The following is a 14088-nucleotide window of genomic DNA, read 5'->3' on the forward strand; positions in this document are numbered from 1 at the left end:
TTTCACCCTAAATAATTTCTAACGTTTGCATTGTGCAAAATGTGATGTTTGAATATCCAAAGCAATTTCCACTTATAAAAACTATACATTAATTGCGCAACGTAAATAACTTTCTGTAAAAAAAATCGTGCGATACATGCTGCAGAAGTTATTTAGAATGAACGTGTGGACTATGTTTTATATAGGTACAGGGTATTGCTGAAATTAATCTCGGACTAGAATTAGAAATTTATAAAGATAAACTGAAAAATTATATACTTTTCTTTTCAGTGAATTTAAAGTATTTCTTATTTGTTTTTGAATGTTTTTCAGGGCTTCGAATAGGGTCTTTGATATAATTAACTGTATGATGAGGGAAAAGCTGGTGAAAACAGTACGGGAAAATATTTTTCTCCTTTTGCTCGTCTAGATGCTTTCCCGTGGCGAACATTCGCGATTTTTAACTCTGGCTGCTAGGTGATTGCATCGTTCTAATTATTTCCAGCAGGGATGGTCAACCGTTATTAAATTCATAAATCTCTTTTTACAGAGGGAAAGAGAGAGAGAGAGAGAGAGAGAGAGAGAGATGGGGGAGATGGGGGAGATGAATTGGCAAGGGGCTAGCAAAGTAACCAACCTGTGATTTAAGAACACGCGCCAATCCCTTTCGAGAGAATATTTCACAACTATAAAAACCCTCTTCTTTGTTTACCGCCTGAATTCTTCTGTATTTACCCCTTTTAACGCCAGTATTTTACTCTATCAGCAAAATGCTACCCTCTCAGCAATATTATATCATTTTCCTCTGCAAAATTTTTTAGACGAATAATTTAATAATTACAAAGGAAAGGCGAGGAGTGCTGACTATTGCAAAATGAACATATAAAATCTTTACTTTTATCACTTTTATCACTTTTATTCTCCTCGTTAGAAGATACATTTTACGAAAGGGGTTGTTATATAATTATGTTGATTTAAAATGAATATTTGTTAAATCGATATATATATATATAATTACTTTGCAATTATTTTACTTGAGCAGAAACGGACAGGGATTGATAGCTGTAAAAGTATTTTTGTTTTAGAACAAAATGAATTATAGGCAGGTTTTTTCACTTGTCTCCGGAGAAGATTTAAATCGGTGGGCAAAGTGCGTTACAGCTCGTTATCAAGGCTACGCGAAAAATTGGTGGGGCTGGCATATCTGTCGGGATTTTCCCTTGGCTCAGCTGAAAATATTACCGTGCGCCACCCCAGCAATTACCATAAAAATAGCGCATTGTCCAAACAATTCGCTGAATATAATCACCGATTTTCCAAATAATTGACTGGTTTTCGGTATTCGATTACTCTCTGTGTTTTCATAATATTATATGAATATGCTCTTTATCGTGCGAGGAGAAAAATCTTATTTAAAAATATTGTAAATATGAAATTTCAATATTACTTAAAAACTGCTTTCAAAGATGCAATAAACTATTTAGTTGAGCCAGTTTTTCAAATTTTCATATATCCAGCAGATTTAATTTAGTAATCTAAACGCCTGGGAAAGGCTGTAAAGCAGAAATATTAAACGATTATCTCTTTTTATGGAGGAAACATTATTTGATGAAAGAGTTTCTCTCCACAGAGCCCCATATTTTTTCTCCTCAATTCATGCATATTTATATTTAACGAAACAGTTATTCGACGGGCTTAACAAATAATTGTTTCCTATGTTGAAAATGTCAGAGTTAAATTTGAAATGAAAACTGAATCAAGCTACACGTGTCCATGTTGGTTTAAAGGGATTATGCTAGCACGCTTGAAATAATTTTTCAAATCCAATATTGGATTTGTTTTGTATTCGATATTGGGAGAAAGATTTGACAATTGCGGAGCGACGATTTACTGACAGTGACGAAGGTGCCTTGTATCTGTCGAATGTTCTTAGAAAGAGAAAAAGGTTAACAGGCTGCAGCTTGTCGATATCGAAAAAGTTTTGAACGAAATATAATTATTGGGTAGAATCCAGACCACTGGCCAATCTCCATTATCCTGTCTAACAGTGTTTTAACGACAGTCTCATCAAGCCTTTTCTCTCCAACCAAAATGAATCAGAGTCGAAAGGAGTGCACTATATATATATATATATGTATGTTTGAAACTAAAATTTAATTTTTTCATGTACAAGCTTAATATTATTCTTGGAGCTGTAAAAAAATTGTTATAGCATATGTAAGAATGTAAGAAGCCAGTGTAACTGAGGTAAGGTAAAGGGGAGAGTCTCCATTATTCTTTTTAAAACCATTTTAACTAGTCTCGTCGAATGATTTCCTTCGGACCAAAATGAATCTAAATCGAGAAAAAGTGCACCATATCTAAAACTAACATTCAATTTTTTCACGTAGAAGTTTTATATAACTTCATAAAGTCTAAAAAGAAAAGTTTATTACATAATAATGTGTGCGATTACAGAAAGCACATGCAAATGAGGTGGGAACGGACTAGAATCTCCATTATTCTTTCTGGCACCATTTTAACTGCTCTCCCATCAAACGATCTCTCACAGACCAAAATGGATCAAGATCGAAGAGGTACACTCTATATCTCAAAAATCCTAATTTTTCACGTAAAACTTTTATAGAGTTTCCTCAACTTTATAAAAAGAACGTTGTAGCATATGCACGTCTTTAGGAAATCCGTGCAAACCGAGTTTAAAGAAGAATAATATATAAGAATTTCCATTATTCTTTCTAGCACCATTTTGATTACAGTCTTATCAAACTATTTTTCCTAAACGAAAATGAATCAAAATCGAAAAGCTACACCACATATAAAAAAAAAGTCAAAATTTTCATATAAAGATTTTACACAGCTTTCAGAACTCTGCAAAGAAACCATTATAGCATATTAAGAATTTAGTGGAGCAGAAATGGGGAAAAGACAAGAATCTCCATTATTCATTTTAATACCATTTTAATTACAGTTTCATCAATTCGTTTCTCATAGTCCAAAATGAATAAAAATCAAAGTTACTCTTTAAATAAATAAAAATCAAATCAATCGTGTAAAGATTTTACACATCTTCCAAAATTCTATAAAGAAACCAATATTAAGGATTTAGTGAAGCTGAGATGGGGAAAAGACAAGAATCTCCATTATTCTTTCTAATACCATTTTAATTACAATCTAATCAAAGGATAGTCTCTTATACGAAAACGAATGAAAATCAAAGCGTTACACCAGACGTAAAAAATATTCAAATTTTTCACGTAAAAGTTTCACACAGCTTCCGGAACTTTAGGAAGAGATCGTTATAGCATATGCACGACTAGGAAGCCGCTGGCGCTGCTGTGAGGGAAGGATGAGAGCTGAGAAGGGAGGATAGGGAAGCCACGAAGCAGCTTCCGCGAGATCGTCAAGGGACCTCGATCGGAAACAGAAGCAGTCGCAGCTTAAGCCGACAGCGTCGTGCGGCTCACCAAGGAATTTCACAGGCTGAAAGCGAGACTCACCACAATCGAATCTTCTGCAAAGTCTACGAACCTATACCTACCATCAAACATTTATTCATTTTCCACGTGTCACTTTCCTCTCCAACCATAATTAATGGCTCCACCACTTTACAACAACGTCATTTGCACCTCGCTAATTATTTCCAAACTAAACTTTTATATTAAATATAAAATATATATCTGAAAGTACAGGAGTGAGAAAATTATCTTAGATTATGTTCCATCTAATAAAACGAGAGGGCATAAAAGTACCGATTCTTCTCGAGGCGACCAACATTGCTTTGTACAGTTGTAAAAGACTAAACGTGCGTGTAATAAAACTCGCAATTTCCAATTTCCGTAATCTTATCGTATATATACTTTACGACAGCTTGGAAAAAATATTTGAAAAGTAGGGAAGGACGTAGAATGGTAATTGGGCCTAATCAGATTGGAATTTAAGGGAATTCCAGAAGAAATCGGATTTGGTCAGGCTGTGCTATTCCGTTTAATCGTAATTCACCTCGTAAAAACGCAATAAACCGTGTGCATGAGGGACAAGTGTCGATAAAGCGTGTTCCAAAGCATCGCAAAGTTCTCGCACGATTATTGCTTGAAATAGGGTTTAATGGGTGTGGAAATCGCTAAATCGTCGATGGAACGCTCGCTTGCAAATAAGGTCTGCGATAAAGTTGCGGCAAAGCGTTCATGTCGATTAAAACAATCCAATAATGGACGCGCGCTCTATATATTCTTGCTTAATTTTGTCTTTCGCCTATACGATTCGGAGTTGGCGATGGATCCAATGTTTGTTGAATCGGATGGAAAAGGTGGTGGAACGTCGTTTGGTCGGCGTATACCTCGTAATAGACTTTGAAAAGAAAGCACGTGAGATGGTGAGTGAACAAGCCTGTTTCACGTATCGGTCTACTGAGTATGGATCGCCTCAATTTCTCTCTCTCTCTCTCTCTCTCTCTCTTTATACTCCAAACCATTACCTTCTTACGTTCACTCAATAAAAGAAGAAAAAACACTAAATCATATCATATAAATACACTACGTATACACCACAACTAAATAAGCTCTCTGGAAAAAGAATGTTTTCTTTTGTTCTCAACAATCGACCGAATCTCGTATGGGAATGGATTTATAGCGAGACGTGTATAAGCCTTGGAAACTGAGGCAATTATGACTTGTGCTATCCAGTATTAATGCAGTACGTGATTCAGTAGAGGTCACGCAAGGCTGAACGTGCTAATGGATAAACACAGGACATCGTTATACCACATATACATCGCTTTCACTCCCACACGATTCGCAGGATGAGCGTTAAATGGAACGTTGAACCTTCGCTGTATATATGACACAAAAGGATACTTATACTTGTGCGATGGAAATTGAAATTTCTCAGTGCCACCCTGTACAATATATATATATATATATATAGGCTAGCGCAGAGCCACAAATCAAGTCAGGGACGGGTCAGAAGCGTCAATTCCACCGGACGTACGAAGCAGATAAGTGCATGGGATGTACCGCGGACGTTCGATTGGAAAAATTTGTCACCGAGTGCGTTCCCTCGAGTTTCCACATAACGTTTGACACGTCGGGGGATGAAGGTGGAGGGGATGAAAGGTTAAGGAACGGGAATACGACGAGGAGCAAGTTGGTCTTTGGAAATCGGTGATGGGCGAGGGCCAGCCGGAGCGTGGTGGGATCCTCCTTGAATACGAGGCAAGTGGCGAAGGGGTTGAAGGGCGGGAAGGGTGGTAGCGGAGGAGGATGAGGGGGGGGGGCTAGAGGGGTGGAAGAAGTTAGGGCCGTGATTCGCCCCGTCGCAAGTAGGTCGCATCCCACGGCTCAATATCGCCGAACACTCTTTTGTGTATTCTCCTCTAAATTGGGTTATGCGTCGCTGTGCTAGCTTCACTCCCCCCTCCTACCCCCACTGCTCTATACATAAATTCTCAAAGTCTACGCTTCTCCATGTATACTCTCTATAGCATCCCCCCAATATCTATAGATATTTTCCCTTTCTTTAAAAAGCGTGTTCCAGTCGCTAACTCTTTCCCATGCCTAAAATTTCAATATTACGACCCTTCCAACAGCTTCCCAGTGTCAGCCACAGCCACAAGCGACGCTTTCTCACGTGGCTTTGGTAACACCCACTCTCCATTCATTCATACTCGCTCACTCGTCTTATATATATCGCAGGTGAATATTTTTCTGACCTTAACGAACCTGGCGAGAGCAAGGGCTCGTTTTATCGATATTTAACGATCCTCGCAGGAAGGATAAACACAAATGGAGGTTTATAAAAATTTCAAGGACACTCGTCGAGAGAACTTTGTCGGAATTATTGCTCGAGTACTTTTGGACATTTTTCTACTTTTCGTCCCAAAGGGTTTTCTTCGTGTTAAATGTGTCATTATACTGTATAGATCGATAATTTTGCGTTTGGATAACGGGGCCTTGCATATCCTACCGATGCTCGAAATGGGATTCTAAACAGTGGCTGTCTGGTCCCGAGTTACGTGAGCGAGAATTAATTGGACGTTGTTGGAACGAGTCGAGTTGGATCAGCTGCTTCGACTTATCCTTCAGCCACACCCTCGCGGTTCTTTTCCGAAACTAATCATAAATTCAACGAGGAAATTAACTTTTGATCCCTGTGATTTATGTTTTATTATCTACTTCCGGTATAGCTTATTGTTCTCGTTGCTCCGTGTATATATATCTATATATGTACGCGTCGACGATGGGACTCTTCAACGACAGACTGCTGATTGCGAATGTAACACGATGATTAATTTAGGTCGAGGTGCGGGAATTCGCGATTCACCGGTTCCGGAATTACACAACACACAGGGAGCGCGTTACAAGCGTAAGTCTGGAGGCTAATAGAAAGCGCTGCTGCGAGGAACATTTTATTTTTCCTGCCATTTTACGAGCCATTCCGAGAAGTATACGGCGATGCAAAATACAGTACAACTTTGCGACCGCATTAAAGCATAAACTATACGCGAGAAAACACATCCTCGTGCGTTTCGCGAAACTAAATGTTTCATTAATCCAACGATCGATAGGCCAGGCGATTTTCTACTATTTTTATTTTCAGCCCCTTAAAGTATTGATAACTATTGTTCGATGCTGAAAAAACCGTGTGATTTTAAGCTTGCGTATCGTAAAGTCAAATAGAACAGCGATACTCGAATGGCGTATGGTTCGAGGAAAAACGGTGATTACTCTGAAAATGCCGTGGAAAGACCCGTCAGTATTTTTCTCCCTGAAGCGAGAACGTGGATATAATAATATTTTCTCTTTACTTTGTAATGCTTTCCCTTACTCGTTTTCCTTTACCGCCCCCCCCCCCCCCCCACTTCCCGCCCCCCCCCCTAACTCTCTTGTTCGTATTACTACCGACAGAACACTTCTTTTGTTTTCCCCTTTAAACGATTTAACCAAACGAGAAGCACTCGAAAAATATTCTTGTACACACCATCGTTATTAAATAAAGTACAAAAGAAATTATTGCAGGAACTTTCACTGTGTTTTAATGAAAATTTCTTGATTATTTTTCAAAAATAAATGCATTTTTTTTTTTTCTAGAAAAGCTTATGTATCATTGCACCGGGACTCTCATTCTCCATTCGTAGCCTACACTTTGACGTTGATACCGTCAAAGCATCACTTAAAGCGTTATCAAATTTCAGCGGGCAGCATTCACCCGGCAGAATGATTTTTATCGACTCGTCGAGCTTGAATTTCCTCGCTCAGCCTATTTCTAGCATGTAAAGATTTATTCGCTAGGGCAAAAAGGAACGATGCATTTTGAGATCGCAATCGTCATCCCCTGCCGATAAAGCGGATAGAATTCCAAGATTGCAAAGATTCCTCCATCAATCGGTGGTCCTTGCAAAAAACTTATTTGAAAAGGATCCTTCTCGATTCTGCCGGGATGATTTCTTACTCCCGTCACCGACGTGAGGAAATATTAGTCGCTGGTGAAAGGGTGAAACGCAATTTGAGCCACGAATATATAATATATATATATATATATATATATATATATATATATACGTGACACACTAAAAGGAGAGAAAATATATAAGAGTAAATAAGAGTAGATATTTAAATTTAGCATTGAGATCCTTCAGGTAAATCTTATCTAAATTTTATTAAGGTGAATAGTTCTGGTACGCATTCGGATCGTATTTCTCAAGATCCTTCGTGGAAGGAATTCTTTAGCGAGCTTAAAGCTCGAAGAGTCACCTGCCTAGCCTCAGTTCCGAGATCATAAAACTCCTTTTCATATTCCTCATTCCTGTACTACCTAAACTTTCTACGATAGAATAAAAATTTGAGCAGTTTTATACTGCTTATATACTCTCTTAAAACGTCCTGACTTTATGCCTGCTCCAACCGCAACAATGATGTTTTTTAGCTGCGCCTCTTATCACGCTGCAATACTTAAATAACATTGTGACTTTGCTATATAATGCTCCTTTACTCGCATTCCCAACAGTTTCTTTTTTTCTTTACCATTTAACCGTACGACAGATAAGCGTCGAGCGTTCGAACGGATAATTCAACTCCCTCTGCGAGGCTAATTATCCAGTCGATGAATATTTTTGTCCCGGACTGTACACAAATTTATCGAAAAATTTAACACCGAGGCCAAAGATTCGATATTGGTACACGGTCAACCGTCAGTTAGAATTTTCATTGGTACTTATAAACAAGCTATTGGGATAATTAGAGATTCTACGATTTCAATCTAATTTCCCTCAATATTCATCGTTTCTCGATCGTTCCCCAGCTGGAACGCCCATCATTTTGCTTCTCGATCTTCCGGTAAAATTAATCTCCAGTTGAATTAAATTTCTGCCCTACGTTTGACGAAGGAAGTTGGAGAATTTTTTCGGAGTGGTGGGAGGTGGAGTGGGTTGGGGGGGGGGGGGGGGGGGGATTGAAAAGAGTTTTATAAGGAATTAAAAGAACAATGTAGCGCAACGTAGGGAATCTGTCACGTAGCGTGGATCGCCAGCTTGCGGACTATATAAGACTTTCCAGACGACCTGGTTTTTCAATTGACGCACGAAGACAGATGGATGGACAGACGAATGAATAAAAAGGGTTAGGCTTGGAGGGACCGTAAGTTGAACGGGGCAAAGATGACAAGTGATAAAGACAGAAGGGCGGTGGAGGGGGAGCGAGAAGGAGTATTACGTGCGAGCGATGGTCAAAAGTCGCTCGTAATTTTTATTTCGTCGCAGGAAAGCTCCGTTTATGAGTTTTCGCGCAATTCAGTCGCAGCGGTGCTGCATATAACGTATAACTGTAAGCAACACTGCCGTAACTCCAACAATTCACTCCACCTACCCCCCCCCCCTTCCCCCCTCTTCCTCCACCCATCCTTATCACAGCTACACCTCATGTAATTCCAGTTACAGTGGATGCGTACCTACCATCGTCAACGCTTGACTTGTACAAATTGCTGCGAAAACCTTCCAAGTTCTCAAGCACCAACTAACTCAAACATTAAAAGGAAAACTATCGTAATAATTGTTCCACCTTGCGTTTTTCTCGGAGCACCAAACGAATTACTCAACATCAGTCGTAAAGAAAATTATTCTTTAATTATATACCTAATTCTTGTTTCAAAATTTTCCACTGCAAAATTTCTTCTTTGATAATTATACCAAACGCTATTATGCAGAATATAGAGAAGTGGTAAAGTAGGATGTACGCTAAATACGTGGAAACTGCTGGAACTATACGTGAATGCGTCCTGACGAAGCTTGACTTGTTCTACTTGCAGTGGAAACTCCCAAGGAAATTTTGAACCATCAAGTTTCGATAAACACGATTCAGCAAATGTGCGCGTAATGATCCCTTTTGTGGCGGGATATGACAATAAGAATTTGGTAAGAATCCAAATCTTTATTGCAAATTGTTGGGAGAAATCAAAAAGTACGTTTCGAGGGATGCCAAATTTTTTGCTCGCGGAATTATTAGGTATGCAAATTTATGAATTTTCCGAGAATGAGGGAGGGCTTGAATTTGCAAGCTGTTAGGTTTAATGGTTTATATAGTTTTTGGTTTCAAACGAACAAAGGTGGTTTTAAAATTAAACCAATTAAAATTCATTTATAAGCACTGTCCAGGGAGGAAAAAAATTATTCGACAGTATTATAATTAGTCATGCACGAGTCGCTAATTATCGTACGCGAAATTGGCACTATTCCGTAATCGAGGCCGAATAAGTACCTACGATTTCCAAGCTATACAATTATTGTTCGTGCGTATAATATATTATAACCCGTAATAAACACGCCACAAACGCTTTCCACAGCAACTGAGCAGCTCATGAGCGATTTTAATACTTATCGTCTCACACTTATACTCCACCTGTTTCTATATATATTTAAAATACTCGTCCTTCCTCCGTGCGAGATAATCCCTAAATTTCACAGCTTTTTCACCCTCGAGCAAACCGTATCCATTCCCATTCTCTTCGGGGCAGTTTAAAGGACAAGAAAAAAGAAAAACACTCGCTCCATTTACCAGATGTTTTAAATAACACAGCTCTTGAATGGTGCTTAAAATTTCTTTGTTTAAACTTTAATCTTATACTTGGCTATTCGTTACGTTTTTCCACCCCCCCCCCCTCCCCTAGCACTTTTCCAGATATACTATTTTTCTAAAACTTCCACATCTGTATTTTTATTCTCCCTTTATACCTCATCTCGTAGGATTTTCTCCTTATTATCTCTGATCGCGTATGCATGTGACCTTCCTGCAGCAGAGTTCATCGCTCCAACTGGCTTTTTCCCTCTCTTTTCCCCCCACCCCTCTGTTCTTAGCACTTTTTTTCTATATACAGGGGAAATTCGTTCTCTCACGTGGGCCTCTCCGACGCAAAGTAAAGCTTCGAACTTTGGAGCTGGAAGTGCCGTAACTCAACGTGACGTTTGACCTAAGCGTCGTTACCAGCTTGGAAGTTAAAGCCGTTCTCCCTTCTCATCCATCGACTTTGTCCTGGCAGCTACCGATCGTCGCCTTATCATCCCCGCTAAACATCGATCGATCGATCAATCTTTCTGAAATCATTCGCTCATAACCCAGGCCACCCCCTCTTTCATGCATTCATTTTATTGCATCTCCTTCAGAATAAAAAAAAAAGAAACATTTTTGGATACAATTCGTGTCACTTTTCAAGGCTAATAATAAACGATACTAAATATATTTTTTTTAAAACGTCAGAAAACTTTAATTTGGAGATCGATTAATCTTTCTGAAGTTGTTCGTTCCAAACCTGAGGTACTTTCTTTCTTCAGCCTTTACTTTATTATTTTCTCTTCTCTATAGAGTAAAAGAACGAGAGTTGTTTAAACTGAAATTCCTGTTGTTTATCGAGATCAATGGGGGATACCAAATATTTTGTTTTTTAGATCTCCAGAAGTTTTAATTTAAAGAACGGTTAATCTTTTTGAAATTGCTTACTCGAAACTCGAGATACTCCATGCACTCCTCTTCAACATTCGTTTTATTTCTTCCTTTCGAAAATAAAGAACGACAAAACTTTAAACTGAAACTCGTTTCATTTTTCGAGGCCCAGGTAAGGATATTAAAAACATACAATTTTGTTGTACTACATAAAATGTAAGGAAGTTGTAATCCGAAGATCAATCAATCTTTCTGAAATCGTTCGCTTAAGATCCAAGCTACTCCCCCTCTTCAACATTCAATTCATTTCATACGCCTAAAAATAAAGAAACGACAGATCCTTACTCGAGATAAAATTCGTGCCATTTCTCGAGACCAAAAAGGAACATAGAGTACAATTTTTTTGAAACGTCGGAAAGTTTTAATCCAAAGATCGATTAATCTTTCCGAAACAGTCCACTCAAAACTCAAGCCACTTGCCTCCTTCAACACATTCATTTTATTCCATCCCCCTAAGATAAAAAAAACGACAGATCTTTAAGCTAAAATTCATGCCATTTCTCGAGGCCAACATAAGGGATACATAAATACAATTTTTTTCTTTTTAACACGTGAAACGTCAGGAAGTTGTAATCCTAAGAAATGGCACACATTTGCATCCAGCGGTGGAAAGGGACATCCAGTCGTCTGATGGTTGAAAGAGGATGAAAAAAAAGGAGGGTAGGCTGCACAACGGGAGTTTTTCTCGAGGTGAACTTTTGAGAGTGTGGTAGTGTACCGTGTAGACACACTTATTACGTTATATTGTATACGCGGAAAACTTCTTGGGTGAGACGATGAAAGAGCGTCTAGCACTTGTGAACGCTCAGGGAGTACATTTGCGCGAGCTTGTAGGAGTTTTCGTACCGTCCTTTTGCCATTTCCTCTCTTTTCTATCCCACCTCAAATTTTCTAAACTTCTCAGCCGCTACTTTTCTTCCATTTACACTCAATTCGAAGAAAAACTCCTGCAGCATTAAGAAATACCCTCGCAACTTAATTAATCATCCTTCTCTCGTCTTGGAAAATATTCTCTTCACTGCTGCTGAGAGATAATCTTTTGTTTCGATTTTATCGATTTCAGCCTACACTCTATGTAGCTCTTGTATTCATCTTGATTCTCTCTCTCTCTCTCTCTCTCTATATATATATATATATATATATCTTCTCGAGGGTTTACCATATCTTAATTCGATCTTCGCTATTCGCCACTGGGATTAGATGCTGCCGATAAATAAATTTCAGTAGTGAATATAAATAACCTACACATAGAGTCTTAGTTAGGTACGAGTCTCTCGTTTGGTTAATCGCACTTGTATATAATTAAAAAAAATTAATGTATTTAGTTATCTCCAAGAGACGAGAATTTCATCGTACACCACTCTTAACTGACATAACCGTGTTACGTGTAATACAAATTGTAATAAAATTTATATTTTGATTATACGCGTTCATTCGTAACGATAAATTTCATACCTATTGAAAATATTTTCATGCGAAACACGTTATTTCAATAAAATGTTCTCTTTACTACCGATACGAGAGCATTCTTGCTCTCGATTCCATGTCTCTTAACAGCGATAAACCTACATTTCCTCGACAAAAACAATAACTTCCATTGAATATTTCTATTACATATATCCCCGATGAATATTGATTTATTGGCTGAATTCTCAATATCGCGATAAGCAATAATACGCGTTTGCCAAGATCAGCATTATTTTCAGCAGACTGCACGAGGATGAGTAGTAGTGGAGTAAGCTACGATTATTCGGGCGATAATAAGATGATGATATTAATGGTGCAAAACGCTTTATTGTGTATCTCTCTCTCTCTCTCTCTCTCTCTCAAGAAAAAAGCAAGATTACGAGGTTCCAAGATAGCGAGAACTCGCAGATAAATTTCAGGCGTTGATTCGAGTGGAAAATAATTGCGAGAGTTGAAGATCGCTCTTAAAATTTATTTAGAGGATTAGTCATCATTATTATAACGCTTAAGTTAGACAAGCGCATTAGCAAAGTGAGATAAATGTAAATGGCGAAAGCATGTATTCACCTGTTGCTTGGCAGGCGCAGGTTAATGGCAAAAAGATGAAATAAATTCTCAACAGATTCTCCCTTGGTTAACAGTGTGCACATATTACTTTGTCGGTGCTTATGCAGTCACTGGCAAATAATCTTAAACCGTACCCTAAGCTGTTGGAACTTTACAAATATTACGCATTGGAGAGCTAAATCGCAATTTAAGTTATATTAAAGAAACTTGCAGGTTCAAATTATTTCAGCATAACGCGATGGAGCAGAAAAACTTTAATAAATATGAAAAGTTCGAGCAGTTGGAGAACTTTAAAATTCAGCGTGCATTCTGTTGGAATTAGTGTTATAGCGAGTTCAGTGAAGAATCGTTGTACTTATACTATATAAATGTATATATATATAGAACGTTTGATGGGTGGAGGTATATATATATATATATAGGGAAAGGTAAGAAGCAGAGTTGAAAGGTTGGCAGGTAGACAGGCGTCTCAAGTTGTTAAAGTGGAGATAGCAGGGGGAGTATTTCTTAATTATATAGTGTCAGGCCTTAAACGAGCTTTTCGTGATCGGTGCTCTCTGCGAAACGAATTAAGTTAAGATCCTTTAAATTTCCCATGGATGCTCCTCCTCGTCCGAGAGATCCGTATCCAGCAAAATTGCGCAACGCTTAGCAAAGAATTTCTTCATTCAGCAGGATCATCAAATTATATTTTATTTTTATACCACAAAGTCCAACTGCTTCCTTCGGCCTTTGTCCGTGCCAAGCTACACCTCACCATCAAGAACAAAGTATTCTTTCGACAAACTCATTAAAAAAGGCAGTTCTTACAGATTTAACGAGCAATTCTCGAAATTCAATCAAGAGAGATTCAACGTTTGATTGAGAGAAGAAAAAATTGCGAGTGGAAGAAATATTTGTGCGATTTTTCAAGGATACATCATCGGGATAAATAAATTTTCAAACAGTTTCTATTCAAGTTTATCGAATTTAAGCAACTTTTTGCGTTCCGGAGTCTTCTCACGTTTTCTTACTTTCTCCCAAGTCGTTTTAGCAATTCAACTGGTGAAGGTCCTTTGCTGGCAGCTTTAGCCGAGTTTTCCACGTGGTG

At 38.2% G+C, this 14088-nt stretch overlaps 1 protein-coding gene across 1 annotated transcript in view; it reads right to left on the minus strand.

Moving 5' to 3' along the window:
* The window catches only part of LOC136774559 (acetylcholine receptor subunit alpha-like), a 77540-nt gene that overhangs the window by 24764 nt on the left and 38688 nt on the right, over positions 1–14088 (minus strand). The window lies entirely within an intron of this gene.

This window comes from Prorops nasuta, unplaced genomic scaffold (assembly GCF_024137725.1).
Source record: "Prorops nasuta isolate Cenicafe-Biocafe unplaced genomic scaffold, Cenicafe_Pnas_1.2 PNAS00006, whole genome shotgun sequence".
NCBI lineage: Eukaryota > Metazoa > Arthropoda > Insecta > Hymenoptera > Bethylidae > Prorops > Prorops nasuta.